The following is a 23,288-nucleotide window of genomic DNA, read 5'->3' as shown; positions in this document are numbered from 1 at the left end:
TATGAAGAGTAAAAATTATTTTATCTGTACTATTATCATAGGCTAACAAAAGGTTGTAGAGAAAATAGCATTTGGGTACTAGCATTTGTGTATGTATGAGATGTAAAGGTAGCTCGGATGCTAGACTAAGGTATAGTCTTATAATAAAATCTTTTAATTAGTCATATTAGTTTTTTACACACACTCACTGCAACAGGAACTATAAAGGTAAAATTCTATCAACTCAGAACCTCAGAAAGCATGGCACTGATAATTTCTAGATTTAATGGATAAATTACATGTATGTTAAAGAGCAATATTTACTATAAGTTTTATGACAAATACTGCAATGGAGGTGGTCATAATAATTCTAATGCATGTGAGATTTAATATGGTATTCATGTTTTGAATATCAAAATGCAGAAAACAATATGGTAGCTGCTGCGCAAGCATCTATACCATAATATTGTCATTCATAGGAACTGTGGTACTGTGACAAATTAAATACTATAGTTTTACAAGATTTACTTCTTAGTAAAATGATATATCTCGGGAGGGCTAAGTCTATGTATTGTGAGGAATCTGACAGGCATTTTTCTCTGCTTATGTTTCTGCTTCTTTCCAAGGAAATATTTAAAAGCTTGCAATAGTTACACATTAAGAAATACTCGAGAAAGGAATTTAGCTTCTTGGTCGTTTTCAAGACAACACTGGAACTGTGTTAGAAATATTTGAAATGTAGCAAGTGTATATCAAAGGATGAACTGAACTTTGAAGTGCAATAATTTGCAGCTGATAAAGACAATGCTATTTTTGACATGAATTATTCCCTCCTTTTGGCTAATTGTCCAGCGCATACACTACTAAATACATTACAATGCGCTTTTTATAAGTCATCATTTGATCTTAAAGGTTGGATAAGACACATTATTCAACATGTTTACTGTATCTTTCAGCGGAATTTCCAAGTTTGCAGAGATCTCACTTTTCTGGCTTTATATACATGGAAATGTAGAGGCTGTTCTTCTCACATATTTATATATCATAACCATTTCAGCTTTAACGTATAACATTTTCCAGTTCTAAGAATTAGAAAAACACTTATATTGTGTTATATAGTCTATAGTGTTATATAGTCTATAGTGTTACATAGAAAAACACTGATAGTTCCCTAAATGTACCTTTAAACAAAATATTTTTGTATTTCTATCCGAGATGCTCAATCTACATTTAATGCAAATGTGAAATATTTTAAATTATCCATATGCTACAGTGTTTCAACAGAAATCCAGTGCTGATGTTTCACTGTTTCTTTTTGTCCATATATTTTCAAACAGTTTTTCACTTGCTATAGAACAAGTAGATCTGTGACAATAATTTAATGTTGTATTGTATATGACTTTCTCAGTTATCATCTAAAATGACAGCAAAAGTAAAGACACTAACTTGTTAACTCAAAGAATCACTGGAAAAGTCAAAACAACATCTGCTTAGTTTGTTAGAATTGACTGATCCATTCTGGTTGTCCATTTTCCCTAAGAATCCTTTGTGAATATAAATCCTCATTGTATCAAACTTCTGTCTCCTTAGATTTCCAAAGATTTTCTGTTGCCTTGACAGAATAGTTACACAGTCCACAGATTTTTATGTGGCATTTCTAACATATTCCTCTTATTATATTAGAATTCAATCAACCCGGTTAGACGCTATATACTGGACATAATTTTATAGGATAAGTTGTTGGCACCACTTCCAGCTATAAGGGAAAGGATCCTTTGCCCGCTAAATCCGTTATTTTCTGAAAATTATAAAAAGAATTATTTGTAAATTCTCTGAAGCCTGTTGCAAGAATTTGCTTTTACCAGTGTAAAGCAGATATCAGAGATCGAAGTAGAAGAATGATATAGCCGCTCCGTGTTGATCAGAGTGATTGGATGCGGCTAAGAGTAGAACCCTTACATCACACTTTACTATGTGCTCAAAGGCAAATAGAGAGGTGCAATTCATCCCACTGAAGTGGAAAGACACTTATTAGCATCACTGTGTTTTAGCTACATTTTCAACTGGAAGTGATAATTTTCACAGCACTGAAGTAGGTGAGAATGTTAGGTGCTGGTAAGGCATAATAGTAGCCCCACTGTATTCTTGCATTATATATATATTTTATATACACATATATAAAATATATATAATATATGTATAAAATGATACTTTAATTATTGCTGAAAAATATAAGACTTTTTGCTTAGATCCTGAAACAATAAAATTAAATTACTGAAACTAAGAACTTTCTTATTGGGCGTATCCATAAGTAGTATTGAAATAGGGACCAATAAAATAAATGGCTTGTTTAATAGCACCTTACAAGCACAATTGTATAGGTTTAATATAGCTTCATAAGTACCAAACAGCTCGCACATGCTTTAGGCAAACAAGGGGCATTCGAACATGTGTCTGTTGCTAAATCCATATTTAAATAAGCTGATGGGTTGAAGTAGCATTTCCATAGATCACAAGCAATCAATCCTGTGCATTTTACCCACCTTGTCAGTGTGTCCCTTAAAGGCACTCAGTGGAGGGTATGCTAGGACATTTGGTAACTTCATCATATAACTCCACACGGAAAATGTAGGTCATATCTTCATTTCCCGCTTTTGCCCAAAGCTTTTTCCAGAGCTAATTCATAGTCCTTTCCTTTAGGTCTGATCTTTAACGGGAATATGTCATTTTTCCACAAGAGCATAGCTGTAAAGATTTTAACAAGATGCTTTGAGGTCTGGCATTCTGTCAAAAATGCCCTAAAATGCAAGGGAACACTAAGCTACGGGACACCTCTCATCTACGCTCTCCATAACATTTTGCTAGTGATCATTAACATCTTTTTCACCATTCTTATGAAACCTCTGGCTGCTGACTGATATAAGTGCATATAGCCCAAGGAGCAAAATAATCATTGCTGTTCTAGAATTATATGATTTCTGTAACAATGTAGACAGTAGCTATGTTAACAAGCATCATGTATTAGGTGACCGGGAAAGCCTGAGTTTGTTATTGCTCCATTGTCCTTCAAGGGAAATGATGACTTTCAGCTGTGTTCGGTAACATAAACAAAGGTTAACAAAAAATTTGCCACTTGAGATCTGGGCAATGTGGAGCAAAAGAACTTGCCAATGAGCACACACCCTGTTTCTTACTCACCACATCAGTGCACCTGGAGGTGGAAGAAGTTTCTTGGATGTATTCAATATCAGTTACCATCAATAACCATTCAATTACCATTCAATATCAGTTACCAAAGAACCATAAATGTTCTTTGGGAGAAGTGGGGTACAATTAAAGAGTCTCACTAACGTATCGTTCCCTTGATTTTTAGAGAGCACTATCAACCTCAACCTTAATCTCACTGGTTGTTTACCTTTTTGTTCTCTGGATTTTCAAAGTAGCAGGTGTAAGAAGTATTGAAGAAGCATTCCTTTTTTTATCCCCCCAGAATCCTTTCTTTCCTTGTTTATCACAAGGGACATAATGATTTCTCATGCTGGAGGGAGGAACAAAGTAGCATGGTTGAGGCAAAGAGACCAAATTTGTTTGATGGAAGCTGTACCAAACCATCTCTAGTCTTGCTATCTGTCATACAACATCCTCAACATTCCTTATCAAGCGTTTTATCTACTCTGTGGGAAGACATCCTTTATCAGAGCACAGCCACTTCTGTCAAAGCTACTAGAGCTCAAAATACCTTCTTTTTCCCATGAACACTCTCTGCCACCCGCCAGATTTGCCAATGTTCCCAGCACGGATTTATCTCCACAGAGTCACATTGCTCTCTCATAAAGGGACAATAGTTTTCTCTGAGTTCTGACATCCTAACGGCTACCAGTTGGCCCTTTTTTCTACATTTCACAGGGAATTTTCACACCTCTGAGTGTGCCATTTTTCAGTTGAATTTGACTTATAGTTCACAGATGGAGAGAGACTCCTGATAAAAACTCTCTTTAGAAGACAGTGCAAGAAAACACATTTCTGCATTGTGACAGGTTAATATTCTACACATTGATTTGTTCATAGCTTTCAGGGTGTGATGTCAAAGCCTTTAGTAAATTGGAGTCAACTTCTTTGAGAGTAGTATAAAGGAGTATAGTCTTACTAGAAAAAAAGGGAAATAACAAAGCTGTTAAAATAGATATAGGTATATGTTATAATATACCTGCATAGTAAGGCAGGTAGCCTTACTACTACATTCGCAACTCAGATCTCAAAGGGTGGTAGTTTACAGCCATTATGTATCATGGGACACTGTGGCTATCTATTTTTTCCAAAAGAATTCATCAGCAAAACACATCTGCATATTAATTAATCACTACTCACACAAACGTATATTTAATAGAAAATCTCCCTGGAATTCAATCTTTGTTTCTCACTCCTTATCTTTATAGCATCAACGGGGTCAACAGCACAACTCAAGACTGTAAGAACTAAAGGCTCACTTTACAAGATGGGACTATGACATTGAAAATTAATTACATAGAAATACAAAATAGAGAGAAGTTGCTTCAGAAAATTGTAACAGGGTCGTGAGCAATATAATACAGATATGCAAATAATACACAAAATGGCCTTCTGGGAACTTTGCAACACTTTCAATTTCATTTGCACTCAGACCAGAGATTGCTCAAAGGGTGATTGTTTGGATTATACACTGCTACCCCTCTTCTTCTTCTTCTTCTTCTTCTTCTTCTTCTTCTTCTTCTTCTTCTTCTTTTTTCTTTTTTCTTTTTCTTTTTTCTTTTTTCTTTTTTCTTTTTTTCTTTTTTTTCCTAGCGGCCAGCATCCCAATTGTACCCCATCTGTCTCCAGTTCAAAACTACTATTTTCCTGGCTATCTCAGTGTGCAGCCACTTCTGCTCTTTTACCAAGCAGCTCCAGAGCACTCTCATTCCCTCAGTGTCTGTGTTCTCACTGGTCAACTTAGCAAGGAAATAAAATCTTCATCATATAACAGCTGATTCCTGTTAATTCGTGTCAGACAGCCTCACGGGTATGGCTGCCATCACTGCTGTCACACTTATTCAAGTGCATGATAGATGGTGCATCGCTAGAGTCCATATCTGAAATGATACAGATGTTTCTTTAGCATCAATATCCAAGGTCTTTTAAGTATAGAGCTGTATTTTGGCAATTATGGAGCTGAGTTTTGGCTTGGAAGCAACCTCTTAAAATCATTTGGACAACCACTAATCCCATCTTTTCAGATTAGGCACAAAGATGAGGACTCTGGATGTGGTTAAAAGACTTTATACAAGGGGCAGGGTTAGTGGGGTTTTTTTAATGGAGAAATTACCCTTTTCACCAAGAGAAGCAAATGAAAACTGAATTTATTTGAATCACTTAGCTTGTGTACATGTGCACACTCTTCACACACTAGTGAATATAGTGTAAGAGAAATAAGGTGATGATTTTCTATACTGAAGTGTAAAGTCATTTTCCAGAATTTAATTTTTACACAGAGATAAAATTATTACATTTTTTCTCAATAACAGTGCTATTTTTATTAGTTCAGTAATAGGTACCTAGTCATGTGGAAAATCTCTAAAAGTGAACGCTTTCAAAATTAATTTTGTTTCTTCCTTTGTTATCTGTATATCTTTCTGCCACATCTTTAAGTGTAATTTTACCATTTCATTTTGATAGTTCCTATTCAGTACTATGGCTTCATTGTTTTGCTGGGTACCAAGTTATAATGAGGCTTAAATGTAATAAAATTTTCACGATAACTTGCATTACATTAGCTTGTCAAATAATTTTTTCTGTCTTTCTGCTTGTCTGTGGGAATTTGCTGCGAAATAGCTGGGAACATCTTGCTTGTTTTCTGTAGTAAGTAAATCTCTTCAAGTTACTTTCTGTGGAAGGCTGAATTTTGAGATTTACTGGAGCGCACTGAATTTGGAAATTCTAATTCATCTTTTTTGCATTTCATGTGCAGGGTTCTTTGGTGCAGATGGCCAACCCAAGAATAAAACATACACCTGGACTATAAACCTGGAAGATATTTCAGGAGATAATCTATTCCATTGCCTTAGTATGATCTTTCTTTAGCCACCTATGATGGATATTTGTCTAACTTATTCTGGGAAATGCCCTACTAAGGCTATTTAAAAAATTTCCATTGTTTCATTAGCTTAACAGTTAGAAAGATCTTCCTTAAGCTTCTCTTTAGCAAAGGTATGTCCAACTGTTCCTCTTAAAAGGCACAGAGACCATGAAACATAAGGTTTATGAATACAAATGCTATCGAAGGCAGTTATGCTATCACCAGAAAATACCACAAAGCCCAATCACAGCAATACACTGCATAAATCCTTGTAGTTTGTCCAGCTGCAAAATAATAATAAAAAACCCTAAGTTTAAAGTAATGCTAGATTAATGCAACTTGATTATTCCTCATAATTTGCAAGTGTCTTATGGACTCTGTATCTTCCTAGGAATCCTGCGGTCATGTTGCCTGTTTTGGAAACAAAAGAATGAAATAATGATTTGGTGAGCAGTTCAATATTGTTAGCTATGTCATATCAAGATAAGGGGACACAAAGTCGTGGCTTATATCTAAGGCCAACCAGATAGTGAAATATTACTTTTGCATCAGTTAGTCAGAATGCCTTGGGCTTTGGTAGTGAATGAATAATGAATATGTCATGTATCTGTGTCCCTCCCATCCCTCTCCTGATGAAAGCCGTATGTCCTTCCCCTCCACCCTCCTCCAGACAGCACCCAGGAGGAGGGAGGGGGCCAGGCCCTTCCTGTGAGCTGTGCTTAGTTTTCATTCTAATTTGCAGATTGCTATCCAAACTATTACACAGTATTTAAAATAGAATCACGAAGGGGCCTATCAACACAAATGCCTTAAATCAGTAAGTTTAAAATGCCCAATTCCAATTTGACTCACTCAGGCTTAATGAAAGCCTTTGAGATCAACAGAGGAATTTGCATTACTAAGAAAAAAAGGTTTATTATCCTTAATATTCTGATCATCATACAAGAAGTCACAAACGACATTTTTTTTTTTTTAATTTTGCAGTGACAAATTTTTAGATTTAGCGCATCAGCTTCTGCTTGGCCCACAATACCTTCTCAGTCCCTAAAACTCTTTTAGATTCAGGGAGATGAAGATCTGAATTCAAAGTCTACCTAAATAAAATAGAGGAAAAAATAATAATAACAATATTTAAATATACTTTGAATTTTGGGGAAAAATCTGTTATCCATACTCATGATTGAATCTTATTAAATAAAAAAGTGACTTTTTCAAAGACTATGTAAATATTTATGCCATATGTTTAACATTTAATCAGCTTCAGTGTATTGCCACAGAAGCATCAAAGCTGTAATGATGAACTCTGAAGTTTCCTTTCACTAAGCAATGGTTGCAATTACTTATACAGTCTAAGAATTTTAGTACCCTTTGGCTGTGGAAGTCTTTTTGATAAAAAGACATATGTTCCTTTTTTCCATTGCTTTTTGTCCCTTTTATGTAATTTTCAGAAACGATATTTTAATATATTTCAAAGTTAGCTTAGTGAACTAAGTACAATGCCTTTACTTAGCCAGGGTATGTGAGAATTTTCATCATGTGAGGTGTTTTTCCCCTAAACCTAACCAGCTCTTTGCCATTTGTACGTCTTCTTTTTCATACATCTTTATATACACAGGATCTTTCTGAGGCTTTTAGAAGGTATTAGTTTGATAATTTAACCCAAAATTAGTTTCCCGTTTTAATACAGGAACAAGTCACATGTTGAAGGAAAGAAAAAACAAGGGCTTTCGCCCAGAGTGCTGCTACAGGAGAAATGCTCTTCTAAAAATCCAGCCTTTAAAAATGTGTCAGATCTGGCATGCTGAAGTTCTGGCATGGCAGAGCCCAGTGGACACTCCCCTGACCCATAGCATCCTTAAAAATTTGCTTCTCACTACACTGCTGTGCTCAAAATCTTGTTATCAATCACAGACTCACAGAGTGGTTGAGGTTGGAAGGGGCTGCTGGAGGTGATCTAGTCCAACCCCCTTGCTCAACCAGGGACACCTGGAGCTTGTTGCCCAGGCCCATGACCAGACAGCTTTTGAATACCTCCAAGGATGGAGACTCCACAACCTCCCTGGGCATCCTGTGCCCCTGCTCGGTCACCCTTGCAGAGTGGATTATTGTGAAAAGTAATGATCCTTAATAAAGGTTTTCAAAAATCCTTTAGAGTAAATTCAGAGGATATTTGGGAAATGTGTTTCTAGTGTCTTCCCAAAAGACCCGCAGAACTATCTCTGTGTAAAGCAATAGCGTTGTTACACAGCTTCCAGGAAACCTGCAGTCTCTCTTACTATTTTGTAAATTAATTTTCAGATCATTAACGCATTTCTAGGAAAATTTACTGACAAGGAAAAGCAAGGTAAAGGGTAAAAGTGACTTTTTGCACCTAGTGCGTTAGACTGAAAGATAAGAAAAGCACATGTTTTGATGTGTTGAACTGAGAATCATATCATTTTTAAAAGTGCCTCCATCAAAATTAAATACCAGAAGCATAATTGCTGTAGTATGGCTGGGAAACCCTTTGATGACCACAGAGGTAGACTTCATGCCTCAATACTGGAAATGTTACAGCACTCATGTCTCACTTTTCAGACCCCAGTCCAGCAAAGCAATCAGCTTTCAACAAGAGCTACCTATTCAGTGAAGCATTAAGGAAAATGCTCAAGTCCAACCATGTTCAACAAAGCACAGAAGCATATGTTAAACTGTCAAGGGGACATCAGCATATGCCAGAAAAATGCCTTGCTGAATATGGATGAACTGTTGTAGATTGGGTGACAGCTGCCCAGTATAAAAAAAAAACTTTAAAGACCATGTGTAAGTGAGCTCCTGTGAGGTGACGAGCACCTCCACATTTCAGTGGGAGACCAGGATGCTCAGCAGAGTGGCAGTTCAGGTCCATGAAGCATATTTCTCTCAGAAAGGCAGGTATGTTTGACAGCCTTGTCTACCTTCCGTCGTGTTCCCAAACTGGAGACTTTACAGCTCACAGGTGTGGGATGGTTTTCTGCACTGTAATAAGAAATGTGCAAATCATAACTCAGGGACAAAGTGCTCATTTGAGCTGACATTATTTATATTTATTTCACAATCCTTTTATGCCGAACAAAGATGCTTTGTGCTTCAGGACTTTTGCACTTTAACTCTCTAATAAAAGCTGGGTTTTGTGTTTTGTAACATTTAGCCCTAAGAAACATGAATTCTTGTAATTTCATCATTTCACCATTGATACGCAGTACCTTTTGGTAACCCATGGTAACAGTCTTCCTTGTTTTAAGTAGCAGGTGTCGAGGACATGGCAAATGGCTGCCTATTCAGTTTGGGTCACCTAATGGAGCTTTTAGGGCTAGTCAACATTTTCATTTAAATTACACCAGGATATTGTACATGCACCGCACACAGTGAGCTTTGCTGGAAAGCTGCAGGGATTCAATAAACCCTACATTACACAGTCTGTCTCTGTAGACAATTTTAATACCAAGGGTCTAGGCTGCTTTTATGTTTGCCCTGTTTAGCTTGGGTTTTTGTATATGTTAAACAAGACAGACAGCATGAGCCAAAGTCATTCCTTCTACAACCCAGTCTCGGTCAATCAATTTATTCCAGGGATGAACTGGCTCACTATCGTCAGTTGGGGTTTTTTCTACAGAAAAGTATGTATCTCATTCTTAAAAAAATTTCTACATATGAAAGGGAAGTAAATGAGATTAATTAAGCAATCCACTGATTTAGAATCTCTCTTCACACCTTCTGTTTCAGCCTTTAAAACTATATGACCTATATTTGCCATAATTCATAAAAATGGTTAACTATCAGTGTCACTGTTGATTATGATGGAAGTTAAAATTGGAGAAATTCATCATGCAATACTAAGAGTTTGCAGAAGGTAGAATGTCTAAGGTCCAGACAACTCACAACAGTTTCACAGTAGAGAAGTACCTGTGCCTTCTCAGCTGTACTTCCTACTTTTTTTAATCAAAATGTGTTCCTTCTGTCTCCGGTCATTCATTCTGTCAGAATTCATTTTTAAATCTAGGCCATCATCAAAACACGGGCCTTTTCCTGAACACATTGCAAAGGATGCAGAGCTCTTCCTCCTGTTACTTTCTACTCCAGAGCGGAGAGTGTGAGGAGGAGGGAAGTGTTCAGCCAGAGAAGGATGATTGAAACTGGTTATCTTCAGCACAGAATGATCTTTTAGCTGCTCCCATTTTTTTACAGTGCTGGGATCCTTTCGAGTCTGTTCCTGGAAAAAGAAATGCCATGCAGCAAATTTGTACGGAACTCAGGTAGTCTGGGACAACTAGAGCTGTACAAGTAATTTAAAAAATTACTTGCCCTTTTCAAACCTTACTTCAAAAAATATTGTAATTTTATAGGTCTTGAAAAATTATTTGGCAGCTTATGTTCAGATGTTAACATTAATTCCTTTCCAATGGCTGCAGACCCAGGCTCAGCATAACAGGTTTACAGAGGCTTTAGGGTGGGATAGAAGAAACTGCTTTATTCCAAAATGCATTTGGGGCCCATTGCAAAATAAGAACCAGAGGAAGCCTCATGGTTTGTTAAACACACAATATCAGCGGCACAATCTGATAGCATCTTGTGTCCTTAAAGGAAACTTCTGTATTGAATCAAGAATATTTCATTCAGATTTCAAGGTATTGGGTTTTGGGGGGTTCTTTTGCTTTTGTTTTTTGGTTGTTTGGTTTTGGGTTTTTTTTGTTTTAATAAGTCAATATTCAGTAGTCTAGTTGGTTACTTTTATATCACGTTTATCCAGCTGCTAATTTCATTACGTACATTCTGGACCTAAGTAATTATTTGATATCTAGCATTTGCTCTAATTATCAACACCATGCTGAAATAAAATGTAAGGTCAAGTCTGATGATAGAATTTATATAGCATCAGTTCAACAGCTTCTGTATGTGTCACACTCCACTGCATAGTCTTACCTAGAGCACAATGACATTACACAGTGCCACAGCTCTGAGGAATAATGCAAAAGCTCATTGATTTCTTGCTATTCTTAATAAGCTTTAAAGAATTCAAAGCATCATAATTGTTCTAAAAGAGCAGCCAAAAAATGCATTGTGTCACCAAGTCACAGGTTAACAGGTAGAGATGGTATAACGCTTTTGCGTTACACACAGTGTAACAGCAAGCAGGACAATATACTTTTGCCCCCTCCTTGGTTGATATTAAAAGGCGATTTCAGAGACTGATGGAAAAGTAAATTTTTTTTATTTTGTCAAGCTGCAGAAATTAAGGACCTTTTTCGTAATAGCATGTTCATAATAGTGTGTTTTCATAATAGTGTCTTTGAACACTTCTAGAAAAAGCTTCTCAACACTGAGGTTGCGTCAGTAGTGCACTGTTTCCTTCGCTTTGTGGAAAACATGGGGATACTCCGTGCTGCTGCTTCACTCTTTAGCAGGACTGCTTTCTTTTAGCTGTCCCTGAAGAAAGGCATGCCAAATCCAAGATGTTTTATCATCTGCCTTTTTTTCATTAGTAGCTTAGCAGATGGAACAGTTTAGTTCTGTGATGCTAATATGTACACATATACACATTTTATAGATACTTTGAAACATTTCTTACTTATTTATATACTCCTCCTATATATGTGGAGAAAGAGAATGACAGAAGGAGTTTGCAGTGTTCCACACTTTTTTCACTGATAATTTAGTTAACCGTTCTGGACTCTGGCACATTTTCATAATACCAGATTAAGAAAGTATTATACATTGCCTAGGCTGCAGTAACAGTGTGTTTGTGCATTCTCGACCTATGGCAGGGCTGAAGTAATTTTCCTTGGTTTAGTCTTAGAATTACAATTAAAGTCATGGTGCATTATCTTGCATGTGCTGTGGACAATGCATATAGATGTATATGTGGTACTGTGCACTAGCGATTGCTATAGCTCAGCTGAAACACCTGCACGTGTTTCATGTGATCCATTATCACATCCCAGGTTGCTTCTTCTTTTGCCCAATTATAGGATCAGCATCTAAAATAAACACTTCCCCCAACCACCTGCCAGATAGAGTAGTCATGTAAGGAGGCTCCCTTCACTGAGATTTAGTGAGCATCTGAGGCACAGCCAGAACTGGAGTGTGGGCAGAGGAAGGACATCTTTCATCCTTCCATTCCGGTCACCTGATATCCTGAAGAACACACTCTCTAATTCAGAAATGTAAAGAACTCGATTTAAAAGCAGTTACCCTATTTTCCTCACTCTATTCCTATTGGAAGGATGTTGCTGGGAATTTTTTCTAGCTTCCAGCTGAAATCCGTTGAAAAAAGTCCTTAGCCATACAGGTATTGTCTGCACTGTTGAAAAAAATAATTTTCTCAATTATTCTTTGCGAGAGTTTAATCCCTTTATGCAGCTGTAGGCAGCATATCCCCTCCATGCAGTGAGGATAAACAAGCAATAGATCTTTTCATTTCTTCTGAAGAGTTGTGAGCTCCTGGCTCATAACCAGCAGCCCACATGCCCCGAGTGCCAGCCCTGTGCCAGCTGCCCGTCAGGCAGCTCAGAGCCACCACCAGCCAGTTTCTGCCTTGGAAATCCCTGCTCTGCCCACTAACCTCGTCGATGCTCCTTAGGCTTTTCCTACATCTCTAGGGACATTTCTGAGAGCAGCAGTTCAACCTGGAGTAAAATACTCTATAAACTGCTACCGAAGGTAAGCCAAGGTAATCCTTCACAGGATAATGCCAAAATGTATTAACTCATGATAAAGTCTTCGTATTATATAGCATGAATCTGTGCTGTTGCCAAAAATTGGACAGTTTGTATGAAAAAAATCTTAGTCTGATTCAGATACAAATTATGGCATTCCTATTTTAAACCTTGATTTAGGGGTGTTAAAAAGTTATTAAAAGTTCAGGACCACTTTGATCAAACTTGTGCTTGCTTCATTAACATTTGTTCCGCTACTGAGGGAAAGAAAGGAGCCCTTTTGAATTACTGTGTAAGTAGAGTTTTATCGAATTGTCTGCCTCAGAATGTGCTGATTTTGGGGGGAGATTTTAACTGCACTATCTATTATGCCAAAGACAGGAACCATTTAGAGTCTCATCCTCCATCTGTAAAAGAATTGTCCTCTCTTACACATTTATGATTTAACTGATGTGGTAGGAGAATTTTAATCCGTAAAATAGGCAATATACATGACTCAGTACAAATGCCAACCTTCTTTCCAGCAAGCCGAGATAGGTTTTGCACTTATCAGAAACATTTAAATCTGTTAAAAATGAGCTATATTCATTCTAATGGCTTTTCTTTTCCTGATCACGGTTTAGTTGTTCTTAATTTTGTTTCGTCTTCCTTACAGCTGTTAACATGTATGAGAGTCTTATGAAACGCATTTTCAAAATTCTTGCTCTACCTGAAATAAATGTGAATGCTTTCAAACAGAAATAATGTGTTTCCAAGACCCCTATTTGTGTTTAAAAATCAATTCTAATTTAACCTGTTTGTATTCTCATTTGGCTAAAGCTACTTTACACCATTCTGATATGAAAAGCAAGCCTTCAGGCCATATCAAATAAATGAGAATTCAAGGCCATGCATAAGTGCTTTGCTGAATCAAGCCTCAATTACTAGACCATTACTGTAATATCATCATGCTGTATTACAGCCTTTAACAAACCCATCATAGTTGCCACCAGACATCTGTGCTTAAATTCTAAACATTACAAGGTCATATCTTCAAAAAGTGATAAGAAATTAGCTTTTGTTTTGTTCATGTTAAATTATGTGAGTTAATAATACAGTAATTAGATTATTTAAAAAAATAAAAAGCAAAAAAAGTAAGAACATTCTCTCAAATAAAAAGATTTTAGCAGATGATCTCACTTGCTAGCACCTTCGGAAACTTTAAATGAATGTGAAAGGCTGAAAGGAGGCTATTAGTCTTTCCACAGGTCACACAAACTTCATATTGTAAGCTTAGCCAAGTTCAATAATGGAGAGTGGGCTCATGGAGAGATACTGAGGGACCGTTCAGTAATTCTGTTCTGCCATTAAGTAAGGAAAACATTTAATTTTATAATTTTAAAGTGTTGTGCAGTATGGATTGATGTAGGAATTTCTCCTTTTACCTGGGAAGACCTTTGCTGCAAATGGCAGAAGAGGAGAAAGATGTACGAATGAATCACAAAGGATTTGGGGAATAATACTATGCACCTGTGAAAAAGGCAAGTGGATATAGGAGACAGGGCGTTCTCCATAAAGATCAAGAATTAATAATGCCATGATAAGAAACTCTGGTAAGGCCCTTACAGGAAAATACTATCTACAGAACCAATAACTTCACACCCTTGCTTGTGTGTGTAAATGCAAGCACAAACTCCCGTGTACATACACACACACATAGAACATTAGATATAAATGAAAAATAGAATATTTCTCCTTTTTTTTTTTTTTACTTTTCTTCTGAGACTTGCAATAGAAAACAAAATGGAAAATTTAGATGAAAACAGAAATGAAAGCATTTCTGTGAAATATTGTCTTTTACGGTAAGTACTAAGGTATTTCTAGAGTATTATTTAAAGTATTTTATTTGTCTTTAATCTTAAAAAAATACAAGTCTGAGAAGCATTTTGAATAAAGCTAATTCATCTAAACTGACATTTTTGAAGATACGTATTTTGGAATAGGTTAATTTTTGCCCCTCAGTATTATGTTGTACAATTTACATTACGATAAATGCATATAAGCGCAACATGTCCATTTTGCAGTTTTGCTCTCTCAAAATGTGAGTTTCTTCTACGTCTGCACTGCAATTGCACAAGTTTAATTATTGCAGGCATGTCCCATAAGTCAAGCTTATTGCAGGAAAGCATGAGAAAGGAGGCTACTTGTTTTTGAAAAGACAAAAACCAGCCAAAATCACTTCTGAAACCCTGAATTTCTTTTTCTGCCCTTCTCCAGCATGGGCTCCGGTGCTATCTGGCAAAGGAATGAGGGAATAAGAGGGGCACAAGAATCCTGTGACCAAGACCATTGGATTGTCTCAAGCCAGATTGCGTATTTTCCAGATTCACCAGGGAGACTGTGCATGACTGAAAGGTTTCTTTATCATAATAAAATGAAACAAGAGAAGGAGATAGGACTGTTGTCTATGAAAATGGGAGCTGTAACATTGTCTTGAAGCAAATGGTACAAGGCGATGGAGTCTCATTAGGCACATCCTGCAATATTCCCAACAGATTTGCTTTAGCTACCATCTTTTTGATCTAAAATAGAGCCATTTTGATATCAATTCTACCTTCTAGAACTAGAAAATATTTTGATCATCTCTTTTTTTTGTCTTGCTTTAAACCCCAAAGGTTTCAGTTTAGGTTTCAATTTATAGTGTATAGACGTATCTGTGTTTATATTGCTGCATCAATAAAAGCAGAAAATATGATTTCTCTGACTAGGGAATAGCATTCCGCTTCCATCAAAATCTCTGGGAGTTTGTGCATTGGATTTCAATGGAGAAGAATCAAGTCCCTAACAGACTGAAAGCAAAATATCTCTTTGTCAGGAATGCTTTATTTCTTGTTCACAGAAGCCTCATTATATGGGCGAGAGACGGGCATGGTTTTTTTCATTCCTTGCTTCCATCTGCAATTCTCGTTCTTGTGGGATTCTAGGAGTTAGAGCAAAAGCTCAAAGACAAAACAACAAAAGACCTGACTGGAAGTACACATTGCATAGGGAAGTATTTCTCAATGTGAATAGTATTGGAAGAATCAGTCCCAAAATATTTGCTGAAGGAAATGTAAGATAAGAAAAGTAATGACAAAACAAGCAAAGATGCTGCAGGGAATGTGCTGACCTATGGGACGGGGAAAGCTGTAAAACAAATGAGTAGATCTTCAGCTGTAAAACAAACGAGTAGATCTTCAGCTGCCGAAAATCAGTGTAAGTCCTTATAAGTTGGAGAGCTCATGCAGTAATTAAAAGGGAGCGCAATGTTTTCATGCATATAACCTGGATTCCAGAGAACTCATTGCACTTTAAAAGTGCACTGCTTACGAAAATGATGCCAGACAACCTGCACCCTTCAATATCCTCCACAAAATGAGAGAGTGATGCAGCAGTCTGAAGGTTGATACTGCAGAGAGAGGGGAACCTTCTAAGGAATCAAGCAATGATGGGTTGGGGAAAAAAGGACTTTGGAGAGTGATATTCTGAAATAGTCTTCCCTCCATACTAGCTTCATGTCCATATAGCCTGCACTGCTTCACAATCTCAGGGCTTATTTGTTTTCCTGAGACAATCTTCCAGATATGAGTAGAGACCTGATTTTTGGTGAGAATCAGTTCAGCGGGTTTTGTTTGAACCACGCACATGGTTGGAGTGACCCTCTATTTCATGCTGACCTTAGTTTGTAAAGGCAAAAGAACAGCTCTCCCAGACTCCCCTTTCTGACAACCATTTTATTCAAGAGAGGAAAAGCTGTACCGGCTCTCTTGGCTAAATAATGCTAATGATAATGTGTATTTTTTGAAAAATAAATTAAACTCACTTTCAAATTGCACCCATTTGGAAGAGTTCCGCTGCTGCTGCTGCTAGACATATTTCCTGCTTTTTGGTGGGATGCAGGGAGAAAAAAAGAAAATAATTCTTCAGTGTTTAACATCTAATTTGTAAACAGGCTAAATTGCTTGTATTTTGTCTTCCTGTTTCATAATTCTTCTGCATTTGTATTCAAAGGCAACTCTTCAATGTCTTACCAGGGGTAAGATTTTGTCTTAAAATATTTATAAGGGAAAAACACATATTTCAAAGGAAGGTGCTGGTAACTTTACATCACTTCTCATATAACAATATAATGAAACCATTTGTTAATAATATTAAAATGAGAGCAATCGAACCCAATGATGACTGAAAATGGCCTCAAGCAGAGCTCAAATATTGATTCTGTGGGAAGTTATATGCTCTTCATTATTAAATCTTTCAATAGCAGCTGAAAACACTTACTGCTTTGGTAAATTAGCCAGGGCAGGATGAGCATGACCAAAAAAAAAAAAGAAAACAAAATTACTGACTTGCTTCCTTTAATGAATTATAGTTTAAATAAAAGATTTATCCTTTTACTATTTTATCGCATTGAGAATGCATTCTATGTAAGAGAAAAAAGTCTAAATCAAAAATTCTAACCTTTAAAGGTCCTTTTCCCAAAGGCAAGCTTGGATTTCTCAGTTGATCTATGTTACAACAAGCTTGGCAGAATATCTGTTTGCACTGGCAGGAGAACTAGTGGTATTTTTTGCTAACTTTTGTTTGAGCTATGTCAGAACAACTGGTTCCTTGCTGGCATACCATTGTCAACACAAGAGTTTTGCAGAAAGGTGATCTTGCTTTTATAGTAAGAGAATTTTAAAGTGAAAACTGGGCTACTGCACTGCACTGAACTGCAGGGTGTGTGTGCACCTTTTCACCTCAAAGGACATGTGAATGAGACTAAATGCAAGCAAACATTCAATGATAAGTGTAATAGATTCATAAATTAGTGTTCGTCTTACAACTCTGATTATGTCTGGGAAACAGTGTTTCTTATCCTGTTTGGTTGGTTGTTCTTTTTTCTTGTTTTGCTCTTGCTTTTTAAATGTCTTGTTTCCACCGAACCCTTGTAAAGTCTTGGCTTGTATGAATCTCTTGGAGCAGAGAGTTGCACAAGAAAAATTTATGTTTCATTAGTTTGTATTTCTCATATTTCTATTTCAATGCATGTTCTCTTCTATTATTGGTATAAAAAAGGATCCTACCATTTCCAACTCTTTATTACCTACACTATTGATTACTTTGTACATCTTCATCCAAGTTCCCTTTACTAGTCTTCTGTGCAAAGCACCCAAGGCAAAGCTTTTCCAAAGCACTCATGGGAAATTATTGCTGGCCATTTCCAACTGCAGCCATTTCTGGCACAGTCTCAGGGACTCCTTTAGTGAGTAACGTTCACAAATTTTACAGAGACAGAAATGAACAATCATGTTTCCAAAACAGTTTCCATCAGTTCTTTAATTAAAACTAAACTCTATAGTTCTTTCAGTTTATTAAATGGTATTCATGTTTTAATATCTTCCTACTGCATATCCACTCGGTAATTTTCTTGAGAAACCAAATAGAAACATGAACATAGAGGGGCTATTTCATACTGTGCTTTAAATATTGAATACATTCTTATTTACTTTGTCGGTTTGATTAAACTGTGGCTGTCATCTGGCTGATAGACAGAAAGCTCTGGTATCCTAACTTGAAATATATGCTCATCATAAGTGGACAAATAGTGTTTCTCCCTAAATCATTTAGAGTCCGATACTTACAGAGCCCACAGCTGATGGAGTGAATGTTTGCAATCATACTCAGATGTCTGTTCTTTTTTGGGAAAGATGTTGTTAAATGGAAAAAAAAAAAAACCAAACCACAAAGCAGTTCTACATTCTGCTGAGGAAATACAATTGATGGGCTCTCTGGCGTGCTGTATCTAAAGAGTTGAAGAAATAGGGGCAGAAGCAGCAGACTGATTTCAAAATGTATGTTAAATACTAATTTGTGTCAGGGTATTTTATCTCCTCCTGCTCCCCATAATCTTTTTTTCACAGCATGCTCACACAGCAGAAGATAATAATTAAGCTACTGTGCATTGTCTGTCACTGGCACACATTAGAAAATTATGAAATAAGACTGAAGAATAGCCAAAATTAACTTTTAGAAACTCAGTTTTCACGTTAGTTTTCTGAGAATTTAGGTCATTTAAAAGGTGACATTCTATTAAGGCTGGACAGAGAACAGTAGTTTTTCTTTTACAAAGGATTTAGAAGTTCTGAAATTTGGTTTCTTCCCAACTTGAAATGGATAATTTTTTTCCTGTGAAAAGGAAAAATTACATTAAAAATATATTTTTTTAATTCAGCCCATTCTGATCATTTGAAAATAAATTATTTGTGATACATTGAAAGAGAGCCAGAGACCCTCAACAGAGAAGTTTAACAGCTTGTGTCCTCAGAACTTCTCAAACTGCAGTATTTTTAACTCAAGTGGACTGCTCCGAGAGATAGATGTTAGAAGTCCTGGGATTCCCAGCGGAGCCTAAGTTTTTCTGGAAAAATAACGCAGTATAAGAGATCATGGAAATCCAGGGAGGAAAAGAACAAAGTCTATTTGAGAAGAGGTGAAATAGGCTAATTGGCTTGTTGATTTTCTCCCAAAAAGGGTCTTGTTAACAGTTCTTTTCCCCTATAAGGCTGGGAGGTTGGTAGAAGTCCGCATCGGTGTGGGGAAGAGGAGTAGTGTCCTTCCTGCTAGGCTGTGGGCAGGCTAAAAGCTTCAATATTACTTTTGCTGGTGGTTGGAGTGGCTGGACTGTCTGGAGTGTCCCGAGAGCGCAGCCCAGTTTTTAGAGCCCATAGGCAGGATTCTGCAGTGATCCAACATGTTCATAGCATTTGTTTCAAATTGTGGTTGAAATTCAGCAGTCTATAATGAACATATTTCAACAAATTTAAGTGTCAATGACAACTATAATTTTTTTTCCACTCTCCTCTGCAAATTGTGTCTTTTCTGCATCTTTTCATACATTGTAATCCACAATAATGCTGATTCTTTAAAAGTATGTTTACATATTTTTCACTGTATACCACATAAAAATGCAGTCAGCAAAGTCTTCATTCCTGGAATAGTTAATCCAACATTTGAGCATCTCCATGTATGTATTTAAAACAGGTCTGTAAGGAAGGAATCCACTTTTGGTTTCAATGACAACAAACTGAGACACAAAAAAAAAATAACATGTGCATACTCATGTAAATCTTACTGAAAAATAATCCCGACTAAGGGTGAATCTTAATTTTATGTTGCTTAACTAACAGTCTGAGCTGTAAGCCATCCTCATTTTGTAGTGCTGCAGAAAATTCTGGGATTAAATTCAAGGGTGCTTAGAACATTCAGAAACTCTGGGTTAGATTATCAAATAGCTTTTGGAGGTTGGGCATGGTTTCCCAGTTCTGAAAAAAGAAGAGAAATGGCTCTATAGTCACTTAAGGACATCATAAAGTATTCTGTAAAGTTATTTTACAGTTCCTTAACACCAGAAGGAAATGTTGACATCTAGGATTTCAAAACGAAACAGGCGTTAGAAAAGAAATGTTTGAACTTATGGGAGCAGTTTAGCCTTGTGGATGGTCCTCCTGGTTTCCAGGATGATAGACATTTGCCTGTATTTGGTGCTTAGTACTGGAGAAGATGGGGTGAAGACGGAGATTGAGTAGTTTAGGCTGTCCTGGGGAACACTCTGCTTGTAGTGTTTGCTAAAGAAACAAAAAGTGCTGTGCTGTAGGAACCTGAAATACAAACAGTTTCCCCTTGAGTGTAGCAGTGAGTATTGACAGCAGTTTGAGCTGTTATAATACTAGGATGTTAAAGATTTATCTGGGCCTTGATTTCAGTGTGCGAGCACAGAAGCATCTTCTTTTGTTTCGCCTTTTCTCTTTGCAGCTCATTTGGAAGGATTATAGATAATCACCAAACAAGATGCCAAACTCTTAGCTCATTGTCTGTGTTCATTGTTCCATAATTATATATGAAAGCTAAACTCATGGTTAGAGACTGCAATAGTCTGTTATCAGCGCAACAAAACACAGGAGGGAGATTTATAGCATGCATGGTGTTACAAATTACCTACACATAAAAGGAAGTAGAAATAGCTTATAGTGGGACTAGTTATTAAGCACACAGCTATGCTTGCATAGCTAGATTCTCGTACAGGGCTATTCACCATAGGTCAAAGCCGCCATCCACCAGTGCATTAGTTACTTCCATATTTGTCATATGTTCATGCTCTTTTCTCACTCCTGAGAAAAGTATGAGCAGTGTGTGTTTTGTTTCCATATTTTAATTGCCTTAGGGAAAGAATCTGCCATAGATACAAAAACATTTGAATTCATCTTTCTCCAACTGTTCTTGGAAAAGAAACTATCATGTTTATACAATACAGGACAGACTTGGCAACTGTTACATGGATGGTGCCTTCCCACAGATCACACAGTGCCTCAATCTATTAATGACCTAAACTCCATGCAGCAGTGCCCTTGTAAAACTTCTGTTGCTAGCAAATGTTGAATCAGAAACACTCCCAAAACAAATCTGGTGTAGATTAACTTAATTATCTAAAGCTTCTAGGAGCTTGGGGATTTGCAATAAAGTATTTACAAAAGCCGAAAAACAAGAACTAAGTAAAAAATGAACACATCTTCCAATCTGAGCAATAAACAAGTCTTGGTCATTCAAGTCTCATGTATGTACGGCTAGCAAGGAAGTTAACATAATTACGGGCTGACATAGAGTGATTTACTTTTTACCATAGTCAATAAAAAGTTCCGGGGTCAAATCCTGATTCCTTGAAGTCAGGGAGAGATTTTATATTTAATTTAATGATCATGAGCATCCTCTTCCAGTCTCCACATCATCGCTCATAGCCTTCCGTTAAACGCGTATGCCATTTCAATTGACTTTAGCAAAAGGGCTTTTTCCATTTTCTTAATAAACTAAAATATGTACTGATATCAAATAACTCCCCCAGTGTCTGTACTGTACGTTTATGTTGTCTAAGTCTACATGTATGCCTAGAGACCTAGCATGCTAAAAAGAGAGAAGCTCAATACGACCTGGCAATGTGTGGTCACAGCCCAGAAGGCCAACAGAATCCTGGGCTACATCAAAAGAAGCGTGGCCAGCAGGTCAAGGGAGGTGACTGTTCCCATCTACTCTGCTCTGGTGAGACCCCACCTGGAGTACTGCATCCAGCTCTGGGGCCCCCAACATAAGAAGGGCATGGACCTGTTGGAGTAAGTCGAGAGGAGGGCCACAAAGATGACCAGAGGGCTGCAGCACCTCTCCTATGAAGACAGGCTGAGAGTGTTGGGGTTGTTCAGCCTGGAGAAGAGAAGGCTCCAGGGAGACCTTATAGTGTCCTTCCAGTACCTAAAGGGGGACTACAGGAGAGATGGGGAGGGACTCTTCATCAGGGAGTGGAGTGATAGGACGAGGGGTAATGATTTAAACTGAAAATGAGAGTAGATTTAGATTAGATATTAGGAAGAAATTCTTTACTGTGAGGGTGGTGAGACACTGAAACAGGCTGCCCAGAGAAGTTGTGGATGCCCCATCCCGGGAAGTGTTCAAGATCAGGCTGGATGGGGCTTTGGGTAACCTGGTATAGTGGAAGGTGTCCTACCCATGGCAGGGGGGTTGGAACTAGAGGATCTTTAAGGTTCCTTCTAACCCGAACCATTCTATGATTATATGATTCTAAGCTGGTGCTCCATTTTATGTGAAACATGGGCAGACTGTGGGACATCTTACCAGCTAAAATCAGTGCCATGAATGAGCATCATGACTGGCACAGGGAAGGTAAATAAGGAATTGCATTACCCTTTCTTGTAGTATAATGAGAAACAGTATAATGACAACCAAAACAGAAGAATCATTCATGTATCCATCTGGGATGTGCAACTAAAAGAAGGATCTCTCAGTTAAGCAGGTACCCATCAGCTGATGTGATACAATCAGTTTGCCTTTTTTTTTCCTTGTGAGAACACTACAGTTGCCATTCTTTCAGATGTGTGATCTATGTCTCAATACCTATCTTTCCTCAGAAGTATTAGTCCCTGAAATATGTTAAAAAAATTCTGCAAGATCAGGTTATTGTGCTCTCATAACCCCAATCAAATTCTGGGTAAATAGCTTCAAATAAAAGCAGTGGGAAAAAAGAAAGTTAAATTTATGAGATCAGAGGCAAGGAAATTATTAAGGAGAGGTAATTGGAATAAACCTTCCATTGTGATGCTTCACTCCGTAATCTACGCTTAAGTAAAATCATGGGACAGAGAGGCAGGTTAACCTACAGGAAAATAAAAATAACTGGTGGTTTGGGGAATGTTGTGTTAGGCCTGTTGGACCATGTTGAGGGTTTTCTGTATTGTTTAGAGGACTAATGGTGTGTTTATCTTTCTATCTGAACAATATTTCATAGAAGAGAAAGAAGGTTTTGGAATGTGTGCGTTTTCTGAATTGGCCTCTATTATGCACTTTAATTCTCACTGTATTTCTCTAACAGTCATGCCCTATCTTTGTGAATGACAAAGGCCATTAGTCGAACAGCCATAACTATTCATTACCATAATTAAGGAGACTATTTAATATGTCAAAGTCTACATTTTCTAATAGGT

This window comes from Chroicocephalus ridibundus, chromosome 2 (assembly GCF_963924245.1).
Source record: "Chroicocephalus ridibundus chromosome 2, bChrRid1.1, whole genome shotgun sequence".
Taxonomy (NCBI): Eukaryota; Metazoa; Chordata; class Aves; order Charadriiformes; family Laridae; genus Chroicocephalus; species Chroicocephalus ridibundus.
The sequence above is the reverse complement of the archived record's forward strand: the minus strand, read 5'-3'. Positions refer to the sequence as shown.